Consider the following 12247-nt stretch of genomic DNA (forward strand, 5'->3'; position numbering starts at 1 on the left):
AGCCCCCGGATGGGAAGGAGAGAATGATGTGCTTTCTGGATCAGCTGGAATTTCCTAAGGTGGAGGAGCAGGAGAGGGTGGGACTGGGAGCACAGATTGAGACGGAGGAAGTAGTGAAAGGGATTGGGAGCATGCAGGCGGGGAAGGCCCCGGGACCAGACGGATTCCCAGTTGAATTCTATAGGAAATATATGGACTTGCTGGCCCCGCTACTGATGAGAACCTTTAATGAGGCGAGGGAAAGGGGGCAGCTGCCCCCGACTATGTCAGAGGCAACGATATCGCTCCTCCTAAAGAAGGAAAAAGACCCGCTGCAATGCGGGTCCTACAGGCCCATTTCCCTCCTGAATGTGGACGCTAAGATTCTGGCCAAGGTAATGGCAATGAGGATAGAGGATTGTGTCCCGGGGATGGTTCATGAGGACCAAACTGGGTTTGTGAAGGGGAGACAGCTGAATACAAATATACGGAGGCTGCTAGGGGTAATGATGATGCCCCCACCAGAGGGGGATGTGGAGATAGTGGTGGCGATGGATGCCGAGAAAGCATTTGATAGAGTGGAGTGGGATTATTTGTGGGAGGTGCTGAGGAGATTTGGTTTTGGGGATGGGTATATCAGGTGGGTACAGTTGCTGTATAGGGCCCCGATGGCGAGCGTGGTCACGAATGGACGGGGGTCTGACTATTTTCGGCTCCATAGAGGGACGAGGTAGGGATGTCCTCTGTCCCCGTTATTGTTTGCACTGGCGATTGAACCCCTGGCCATAGCATTGAGGGGTTCCAGGAAGTGGAGGGGAGTACTCATGGGGGGAGAAGAACACCGGGTATCTCTGTATGCGGATGATTTGTTGCTATATGTGGCGGACCCGGCGGAGGGGATGTCAGAGATAATGCGGATACTTGGGGAGTTTAGGGATTTTTCAGGGTCTAAACTGAACATGGGGAAAAGTGAGTTGTTTGTGGTGCATCCAGGGGAGCAGAGCAGAGAGATAGAGGATTTACCGTTGAGGAAGGTAACAAGGGACTTCCGGTACTTGGGGATCCAGATAGCCAAGAATTGGGGTACATTACACAGGCTTAATTTTACGCGGTTGGTGGAACAGATGGAGGAGGACTTTAAGAGATGGGACATGGTGTCCCTGTCATTGGCAGGTAGGATGCAGGCGGTTAAAATGGTGGTCCTCCCGAGATTCCTTTTTGTGTTTCAGTGCCTCCCGGTGGTGATCACGAAGGCTTTTTTCAAAAGAATCGAGAAGAGTATTATGAGTTTTGTGTGGGCTGGGAAGACCCCGAGAGTGAGGAGGGGATTCTTGCAGCGTAGCAGGGACAGGGGAGGGCTGTCACTACCGAGCCTAAGTGAGTACTACTGGGCCGCCAATGTTTCAATGGTGTGTAAGTGGATGGGAGAAGGGGAGGGAGCGGCGTGGAAGAGATTGGAGAGGGCGTCCTGCAGGGGGACTAGCCTACAAGCAATGGTGACGGCACCGTTGCCGTTCTCACCAAAGAAATACACCACAAGCCCGGTGGTGGTGGCTACATTGAAAATTTGGGGGCAGTGGAGACGGCATAGGGGAAGGACGGGAGCTTCGGTGCGGTCCCCGATAAGAAACAATCATAGGTTCGTTCCGGGGAGAATGGATGGGGGATTTGGAGCATGGCAAAGAGCTGGGGTAGTACAACTGAGAGATCTGTTTGTAGATGGGACGTTTGCGAGTCTGGGAGCGCTGACGGAAAAATATGGGTTGCCCCAAGGGAATGCATTTCGGTACATGCAATTGAGGGCTTTTGCGAGGCAACAAGTGAGGGAATTCCCGCAGCTCCCGACGCAGGAGGTGCAGGATAGAGTGATCTCAGAGACATGGGTGGGGGATGGTAAGGTGTCGGACATATACAGGGAAATGAGGGACGAGGGGGAGATCATGGTAGATGAGCTGAAAGGGAAATGGGAAGAAGAACTGGGGGAGGAGATTGAGGAGGGGCTGTGGGCTGATGCCCTACGTAGGGTAAACTCATCGTCCTCGTTTGCCAGGCTAAGCCTGATACAATTTAAAGTGTTACACAGGGCGCATATGACTGGAGCATGGCTTAGTAAATTTTGGGGGGTAGAGGATAGGTGTGCAAGATGCTCGAGAGGCCCAGCGAATCACACCCACATGTTCTGGTCATGCCCGGCACTACAGGGGTTCTGGGTGGGGGTGGCAAAGGTGCTTTTGAAGGTGGTGGGGGTCCGGGTCGAACCAAGCTGGGGGTTGGCTATATTTGGGGTTGCAGAAGAGCCGGGAGTGCAGGAGGCGAGAGAGGCTGATGTTTTGGCCTTTGCGTCCCTAGTAGCCCGGCGCAGGATATTGTTAATGTGGAAGGAAGCCAAACCCCCGGGTGTGGAGACCTGGATAAACGACATGGCAGGGTTTATAAAGTTAGAACGGATTAAGTTTGTGTTAAGGGGTTCGGCTCAGGGGTTCACCAGGCGGTGGCAACCGTTCGTTGATTACCTCACAGAAAGATAGAGGGAATGGAAAAGAAGTAGACAACAGCAGCAACCCGGGGGGGGGGGGGGGGGGGGGGGGGAGGAATCGGACGGACTCTCAGAGATGTTATTGTATATGTATAATATGTATAGGTATTTGTTATAGGTAATTATATATTGGATTGTTGGATTGTATTTTTGGAGAGTATTTATTTTGGACAAGGCGGTTGCCATTCAGTTTTGTTTTTGTTTATATATTATTTATTTATTTGTTTAAAACTGGCCACTGTTATTTATATTGCTTTATTGTTGTGTAAAAGAAACACTACGTACTGTTATGTTTGGCCAAAAATCTTGAATAAAATATATATATTTTTTTAAAATCGAAGGAACATGGATCCTTGAAAAGGGCCTGCAAAATCTGCATGTAAGCGTGCCCAAGGCCGCCCTGGCCATTCCCAGTGATGTAGGGGCGCGGCCGGCGGAAGCTTCTGATGCTCCTGGCAAATGGAGCAGTTTTGGGCCACCTTCTCAATGTCGGTGTCGAGGCCTGGCCACCAAACATAACTCCGGGCCAACATTTTCATTTTGGTCACACCTGGATGCCCATTGTGCAAGTCTCTTAGTATCAGCTCCTGGCCTTTTTCCGGGACAATCACGCGCGTCCCCCACAAGAGGATGCCGTCTTCCACGCTGAATTCTGACAGCTTGGAGGAAAATGCCCGCAACTCGCCTGGGAGCTGTCTATGCTGCCCACCATACAGGACCATGTGTCGAACCTTTGACAGGACTGGCTCCGTCTGGGTCCACTCACGGATCTGTGATGCCGTGAAAGGCAAGGTGTCCATAAAATTTAGGGTTGCAACCACCTCACCGGTTGTGGGGGTCGACATGGGGCTGGTCGATAAAGGCAATCGGCTCAGTGCATCGGCATTTGCTATCTGCGTTCCTGGTTTATGCTCCAGAGAATACGCGTATGCAGCAAGCAACAAAGCCCAGCGCTGGATCCGTGCAGAAGCAATGGGCGGTATTGGCTTATCCTCTCTGAAGAGTCCCAGCAGGGGCTTATGATCAGTCACGATAGTGAAATGGCGGCCGTACACATACTGGTGGAAGCGTTTCACCGCAAAAACCACTGCCAGGCCCTCCTTCTCGATCTGCGCGTACTTCTTCTCCGCTGCAGTCAATGTGCGGGAGGCGAAAGCTATCGGTCGCTCGGCCCCGTTCTCCATCTTGTGGGACAGGACGGCCCCAATACCATACGGGGATGCATCACATGTGACGAGCAAAGGCTTTCCAGGATCATAGTGTGTTAGTAACCCAGACGACGACAATTGTTGCTTTACCCGCCGGAAAGCAGTTTCTTGCGGCTGACCCCAAACCCAGGTGTGATTTTTCTTTAGTAAAAGGTGCAACAGGGCCAGCGTAGTTGCCAGATTGGGGAGGAACTTCCCGTAATAGTTTACGAGATCAAGAAAAGAATGAAGATACGACATGTCAGTCGGGGCGGGGGCCTGTTGAATCGCACGCACCTTCTCTGCGATGGGGTGCAAACCTTTGCGGTCCACCCGATAACCTAGGTAGACTACTTCCTTTGCCTGAAATTCGCACTTTGTGCGACGTAAACAGACTCCAGCCTCCGAAAAGCGTCTAAGGACAGCCTCCAGATTTTCCAAATGTTCCTGCTCCGACGTCCCTGTAATCAAAACGTCATCTAAGTAGACAGCAATACGTGGTAAACCTCTCAAAATGCCCTCCATAACACGTTGAAAAATAGCGCAGGCAGAGGATACTCCAAAGGGCAACCGTGTATATTCATACGGGCCCCGGTGTGTATTAATCGTTACATATGGTCGGGAGGCAAGGTCCAGCTCCAACTGTAGGTAGGCGTGACTCATATCTAACTTTGTGAAGGAGAGTCCGCCTGCAAGCTTCGCGTAGAGATCCTCTATGCGAGGCATTGGATATCGGTCGAGTCGGGAAGCCGTATTCACTGTAAGTTTATAGTCGCCACACAAGCGAACTGTGGCATCTGGCTTCATTACAGGTACAATTGGTGCTGCCCAGTCAGCAAAACGGATGGGCCTGATAATAACCAAACTCTCCAAACGAGTGAGCTTCCCTTCTACCTTCTCGAGCAAGGCGTAAGGCACCGGGCGTGCCCGGAAATAGTGCGGCGTGGCTCCTGGTTCGACTTGGATACAGGCTACGGCCCCTTTTATTTTCTCCAAACCAGGCTGGAATACATCTGGGTATCGTCCTAGCACCTCAGTCAACCCTTCAGAAACTGTTTGGAGGATGTGCTGCCATTACAACCGCAAATGGCGCAACCAGTCCCGACCCAACAGGCTGGGCCCATGGCCGCGCACCACGATAAGTGGGAAACGCCCCTCCTGGTGTCCATAAACAACAGGGGTCATTGTAGTTCCTGCAATGTCCAGTGGTTCCCCCGTGTAGGTGGCCAACCTGGCCTGTGAGTCGGTTAATGTAAGGGTCTGTATACCCTGCTTGATGCGGTCGAATGTCCTCTGGGCGATCACGGAGACCGCTGCGCCAGTGTCCAACTCCATCTCAAGTGGGTGGCCATTGACCCGTACTGTCACCTTAATGGGGGCCACACGGGGAGCTGCCACACAATGCAGCTGCAGGCAGTCGTCCTCCGTCTCCACGTCCTCAGGAGTAGTCGCGCAGGTTCATCCACATGGAAGGTACGGCCCCTGGGCTGGTCCCAGTTTCGGTCGGAACGACGGCGCCTCTGGCGCCCCCAGGACCGGCGTCCGCGACGGGGTCGGCGCCTACAAGTCTGACACGGACATGGCTCCTCATCCATTGGCTCTGGAGAAGGCTCCCTTCGGGGAGGAATGTCCGACGGCCACTGGCGTCGGTCCGGACGTCGCCTCGCCCAAGATACCGCAGGAGTGCGGGGGGGACGTTTTCGGATGGAAGGGGTTGCGTCCCAAGGCATGCACTTCCATTCCCTGTAGCTCCTGCACTCCTCGTTCTGCGCTCTCTCGGGACAATACTATTTGAATGGCCTGTTGAAAAGTCAATGTTGGCTCAGCTAACAACTTTCTCTGTGTGGTCGCATTGTTAATACTGCAAATCAAACGGTTGCGTAACATTTCTGACAAGGTCTCACCATAGTCACAGTACTCCGCAATCCTGCGTAGCCTGGATAGAAAATCGTAAAGGGATTCTCCAGGGGTCCTCTCAGCGGTATTAAACAGGTAACGCTGGACTATCGTGGACGGGGTTGGGTTAAAATGCTGCCCCACTATATTCACAAGTTCATCAAACGTTTTGGTGTCTGGCGCAGCTGGGTACGTAAGGCTCCTAATCACCCCAAACGTATGCGGGCCGCAGGCGGTGAGCAATATGACCACCTGGCGCTTGTTTTCGGTGATATTGTTTGCCCGGAAATAGTAACGCATCCGTTGTGCGTACTGGTTCCAGCTTTCCAGCGCAGCATCAAAAACATCCAAACGTCCGGACAGAGGCATGGTATATTAGAAAACAACTTCCAATCTGAATCCAACAAAAATCCAGGGAGGTGGCTTCAGCAGTGTAGACAGCTATTCACTTTAACCCTCATTGCCAGTTTTGTGAGGGCCACGAAGAATCCAGCACGAGTTTTAAGGATACAAAGTAATAACATTTATTTACAATAACATATATGTATGTGTATATATATATATATATATATATATATATATCAGCAGCAGCAACTTCCCTTGCTGCACACTCCTTCCTCCTGGTTCCAAACTGGCCAGCTTTATTTATACTTGGAGTTCACTAATGGTTTTTCCGCCCCCCTCATTGGGGAAGCTCATACTCCCACAGGATTGTGGGATTGTCATTAGTCCCCAGCCAATGGTAAGCAGGCAGGTTATAACATCATCTTTATGCTGCTTTGTTCCTGTTTTCAGCTGCTTCTTCATGGGTGTTCACCAGAGACCCTGGAGCTCACACCAGCACTGCTGGCAACTACAACAATAATAATAATAATATTCGCTTATTGTCACAAGTAGGCTTCGATGAAGTTACTGTGAAAAGACCCTAGTCGCCACATTCCGGCACCTGTTGGGGGAGGCCGGTATGGGAATTGAACCCCTACTGCTGGCCTTGTTCTGCATTACAAGCCAGCTGTTTAGCCCACTGTGCTAAACCAGCCCTAAAATGTAGGAAGCTCTCTCGCGCTCAGAGCACGTGATGCCAGTGTACGAGGCACGTGACCTGCTCTCTGCCGCCACTCAAGGCAGGAAGAATGTATCGATTTAGAAAAAAAAAATTGCTCCGGAGTCAACATGCACGGGACGGCGGGCATTCTGAAAGCCGGTCGCGGCCGGCATTTGTAAAAGCCAGTTGCAGCCATTGGGCACTTCTTCCCGCAATCAGGAACGACACGACCTATGGCCCCGCAACCTTCCCAACACCCGCCCGCGACTCACCCGCGGGTCGCAACCCTGACTTCGAAAATGACTCCACCAGCATGTCGCACTGGGAGTAATCCTGAGATTACTGTCTTTGAGATCCTGCTTTTTAATGTATTTCCTAGCTCCGTCTATCCTGCTCGCAGAACCTCATCCCGCTTTTTACCTATGTTGTTGTTACCAATATGGACCATGACTTCTGGCTGTTCACCCTTCAGAATGTCCTGCAGCCACGCTGTGACCTCCTTGACTGTGGCACCAGGGAGGCAACATACCATTCTGGTGTCACGTCTATGGGCATAGAATCATCTGTCTGTTCCCCTTACATTAGAATCCTCTATCATTATTGTTCTCCCCTCCCTGTGCAGCTGAGCCATTTGTAATGCTACAGACCTGGCCCTAGCTGCACTCCTCTGAGTATCCAAAACAGAAAATCTGTCAGAGAGGGAGATGGGCCCATGGGATTCCTGCACTACCTGCCTAGTGCTTTTGCTCTGTCTGGTGGTCACCCATTACTTTTCTTTTTTAAAAATAAATTTACAGCACCAATTCTTTTTGCCCAATTAAGGGGTAATTTAGCATGGCTAATCCACCGACTCTGCACATAAAAAGAACAAAGAAATGTACATGATGTGGAGATGCCGGCGTTGGACTGGGGTGAGCACAGTACGAAGTCTTACAACACCAGGTTAAAGTCCAACAGGTTTGTTTCGATGTCACTAGCTTTCGGAGCGCAGCTCCTTCCTCAGGTGAATGCAGAGGTCTGTTCCAGAAACACATATATAGACAAATTCAAAGATGCCAAACAATGCTAGGAATGCGAGCATTAGCAGGTAATTAAATCTTTACAGATCCAGAGATGGGGTAACCCCAGGTTAAAGAGGTGTGAATTGTATCAAGCCAGGACAGTTGGTAGGATTTTGCAGGCCAGATGGTGGGGGATGAATGTAATGTGACATGAATCCCAGGTCCCGGTTGAGGCCGCACTCATGTGTGCGGAACTTGGCTATAAGTTTCTGCTCGGCGATTCTGCGTTGTCGCGGGTCCTGAAGGCCGCCTTGGAGAACGCTTACCCGGAGATCAGAGGCTGAATGCCCTTGACTGCTGAAGTGTTCCCCGACTGGAAGGGAACATTCCTGCCTGGTGATTGTTGCGCGATGTCCGTTCATTCGTTGTCGCAGCGTCTGCATGGTCTCGCCAATGTACCACGCTTCGAGACATCCTTTCCTGCAGCGTATGAGGTAGACAACGTTGGCCGAGTCGCACGAGTATGTACCGCGTACCTGGTGGGTGGTGTTCTCACGTGTAATAGTGGTATCCATGTCGATGATCTGGCACGTCTTGCAGAGATTGCCATGACAGGGTTGTGTGGTGTCGTGGTCACTGTTCTGAAGACTGGGTAGTTTGCTGCAAACAATGGTTCGTTTGAGGTTGCGCGGTTGTTTGAAGGCAAGTAGTGGGGGTGTGGGGATGACCTTGGCAAGATGTTCATCGTCATCAATGAACACGTCATTGATGACGATGAACATCTTGCCAAGGTCATCCCCACACCCCCACTACTTGCCTTCAAACAACCGCGCAACCTCAAACGAACCATTGTTTGCAGCAAACTACCCAGTCTGCAGAACAGTGACCACGACACCACACAACCCTGTCATGGCAATCTCTGCAAGACGTGCCAGATCATCGACATGGATACCACTATTACACGTGAGAACACCACCCACCAGGTACGCGGTACATACTCGTGCGACTCGGCCAACGTTGTCTACCTCATACGCTGCAGGAAAGGATGTCCCGAAGCGTGGTACATTGGCGAGACCATGCAGACGCTGCGACAACGAATGAACGGACATCGCGCAACAATCACCAGGCAGGAATGTTCCCTTCCAGTCGGGGAACACTTCAGCAGTCAAGGGCATTCAGCCTCTGATCTCCGGGTAAGCGTTCTCCAAGGCGGCCTTCAGGACCCGCGACAACGCAGAATTGCCGAGCTGAAACTTATAGCCAAGTTCCGCACACATGAGTGTGGCCTCAACCGGGACCTGGGATTCATGTCGCATTACATTCATCCCCCACCATCTGGCCTGCAAAATCCTACCAACTGTCCTGGCTTGATACAATTCACACCTCTTTAACCTGGGGTTACCCCATCTCTGGATCTGTAAAGATTTAATCACCTGCTAATGCTCGCATTCCTAGCATTGTTTGGCATCTTTGAATTTGTCTATATATGTGTTTCTGGAACAGACCTCTTCATTCACCTGAGGAAGGAGCAGCGCTCCGAAAGCTAGTGACATCGAAACAAACCTGTTGGACTTTAACCTGGTGTTGTAAGACTTCGTAAAGAAATGTACAGCACAGGAACAGGCCCTCCAAGCCCGTGCCGACCATGCTGCCCGACTAAACTACAATCTTCTACACTTCCTGGGTCCGTATCCCTCTATTCCCATCCTATTCATGTATTTGTCAAGATGCCCCTTAAATGTCACTATCGTCCCTGCTTCCACCACCTCCTCCGGTAGCGAGTTCCAGGCACCCACTACCCTCTGCGTGAAAGACTTGCCTCGTACATCTACTCTAAACCTTGCCCCTCGCACCTTAAACCTATGCCCCCTAGTAATTGACCCCTCTACCTCGGGGAAAAGCCTCTGACTATCCACTCTGTCTATGCCCCTCATAATTTTGTAGACCTCTATCAGGTCGCCCCTCAACCTCCTTCGTTCCAGTGAGAACAAACTGAGTTTATTCAACCGCTCCTCATAGCTAATGCCCTCCATACCAGGCAACATTCTGGTAAATCTCTTCTGCACCCTCTCTAAAGCCTCCACATCCTTCTGGTGGTGTGGCGACCAGAATTGAACACTATACTCCAAGTGTGGCCTAACTAAGGTTCTATACAGCTGCAACATGACTTGCCAATTCTTATACTCAATGCCCCGGCCAATGAAGGCAAGCATGCCGTATGCCTTCTTGACTACCTTCTCCACCTGTGTTGCCCCTTTCAGTGACCTGTGGACCTGTACTCCTAGATCTCTTTGACTTTCAATACTCTTGAGGGTTCTACCATTCACTGTATATTCCCTACCTGCATTAGACCTTCCAAAATGCATTACCTCACATTTGTCTGGATTAAACTCCAACTGCCATCTCTCCGCCCAAGTCTCCAAACAATCTAAATTCTGCTGTATCCTCTGACAGTCCTTATCGCTATCCGCAATTCCACCAACCTTTGTGTCGTCTGCAAACTTACTAATCAGACCAGTTACATTTACCTGCAAATTATTTATATGTACTACAAACAGCAAAGGTCCCAGCACTGATCCCTGTGGAACACCACTGGTCACAACCCTCCAATTAGAAAAGCATCCTTCCATTGCTACTCTCTGCCTTCTATGACCTAGCCAGTTCTGTATCCATCTTGCCAGCTCACCCCTGATCCCGTGTGACTTCACCTTTTGTACTAGTCTACCATGAGGGACCTTGTCAAAGGCCTTACTGAAGTCCATATAGACAACATCCACTGTCCTACCTGCATCAATCATCTTAGTGACCTCCTCGAAAAACTCTATCAAGTTAGTGAGACACGACCTCCCCTTCACAAAACCATGCTGCCTCTCACTAACACGTCCATTTGCTTCCAAATGGGAGTAGATCCTGTCTCGAAGAATTCTCTCCAGTAATTTCCCTACCACTGAAGTAAGGCTCACCGGACTGTAGTTCCCTGGATTATCCTTTCTACCCTTCTTAAACAGAGGAACAACATTGGCTATTCCCCAGTCCTCCGGGACATCACCTGAAGACAGTGAGGATCCAAAGATTTCTGTCAAGGCCTCAGCAATTTCCTCTCCAGCCTCCTTCAGTATTCTGGGGTAGATCCCATCAGGCCCTGGGGACTTATCTACCTTAATATTTTTTAAGACCTCGTCTTTTTGGATCTCAATGTAACCCAGGCTATCTACACACCCTTCTCCAGACTCAACATCTACCAATTTCTTCTCTTTGGTGAATACTGATGCAAAGCATTCATTTAGTACCTCGCCCATTTCCTCTGGCTCCACACATAGGTTCCCTTGCCTATCCTTCAGTGGGCCAACCCTTTCCCTGGCTACCCTCTTGCTTTTTATGTACGTGTAAAAAGCATTGGGATTTTCCTTAACCCTATTTGCCAATGACTTTTCGTGACCCCTCCTAGCCCTCCTGACTCCTTGCTTAAGTTCCTTCCTACTTTCCTTATATTCCACACAGGCTTCGTCTGTTCCCAGCCTTTTAGCCCTGACAAATACCTCCTTTTTCTTTATGACGAGGCCTACAATATCTCTCGTTATCCAAGGTTCCCGAACATTGCCGTATTTATCCTTCTCCCTCACCGGAACATGCCGGCCCTGAATTCCTTTCAACTGACACTTGAAAGCCTCCCACATGTCAGATGTTGATTTGCCCTCAAACATCCGCCCCCAATCTATGTTCTTCAGTTCCTGCCTAATATTGTTATAATTAGCCTTCCCCCAATTTAGCACATTCATCCTAGGACCACTCTTACCCTTGCCCACCAGCACTTATAAAGCTTACTGAATTGTGGTCACTGTTCCCAAAATGCTCCCCTACTGAAACATCTACCACCTGACCGGGCTCATTCCCCAATAGCAGGTCCAGTACCGCCCCTTCCCTAGTTGGACTGTCCACATATTGTTTTAAGAAGCCCTCCTGGATGCTCCTTACAAACTCTGCCCTGTCTAAGCCCCTGGCACTAAGTGAGTCCCAGTCAATATTGGGGAAGTTGAAGTCTCCCATCACCACAACCCTGTTGTTTTTACTCTTTTCCAAAATCTGTCTATCTATCTGCTCCTCTCTCTCCCGCTGGCTGTTGGGAGGCCTGTAGTAAACCCTCAACATTGTGACTGCACCCTTCTTATTCCTGATCTCTACCCATATAGCCTCACTGCCCTCATAGGTGTCCTCCCGCAGTACAGCTGTGATATTCTCCCTAACCAGTAGCGCAACTCCGCCACCCCTTTTACATCCCCCTCTATCCCGCCTGAAACATCTAAATCCTGGAATGTTTAGCTGCCAATCCTGCCCTTCCCTCAACCAGGTCTCTGTAATGGCAACAACATCATAGTTCCAAGTACTAATCCAAGCTCTAAGTTCATCTGCCTTACCCGTAATACTTCTTGCATTAAAACATATGCACTTCAGGCCACCAGACCCGCTGTGTTCAGCAACTTCTCCCTGTCTGCTCTGCCTCAGAGCCCCACTGTCCCTATTCCCTAGTTCTCCCTCAATGCTCTCACCTTCTGACCTATTGCTCCCGTGCCCACCCCCCTGCCATACTAGTTTAAACCCTCCC

At 50.4% G+C, this 12247-nt stretch overlaps 1 protein-coding gene across 1 annotated transcript in view; it reads left to right on the top strand.

Annotated features, from left to right (window-relative positions):
* The window catches only part of LOC140421268 (A-kinase anchor protein 17B-like), an 80721-nt gene that overhangs the window by 19422 nt on the left and 49052 nt on the right, over nucleotides 1–12247 (top strand). The gene's annotated exons all lie outside the window — the stretch shown is intronic.

This window comes from Scyliorhinus torazame, chromosome 5 (genome assembly GCF_047496885.1).
Source record: "Scyliorhinus torazame isolate Kashiwa2021f chromosome 5, sScyTor2.1, whole genome shotgun sequence".
NCBI classification, from domain to species: Eukaryota; Metazoa; Chordata; class Chondrichthyes; order Carcharhiniformes; family Scyliorhinidae; genus Scyliorhinus; species Scyliorhinus torazame.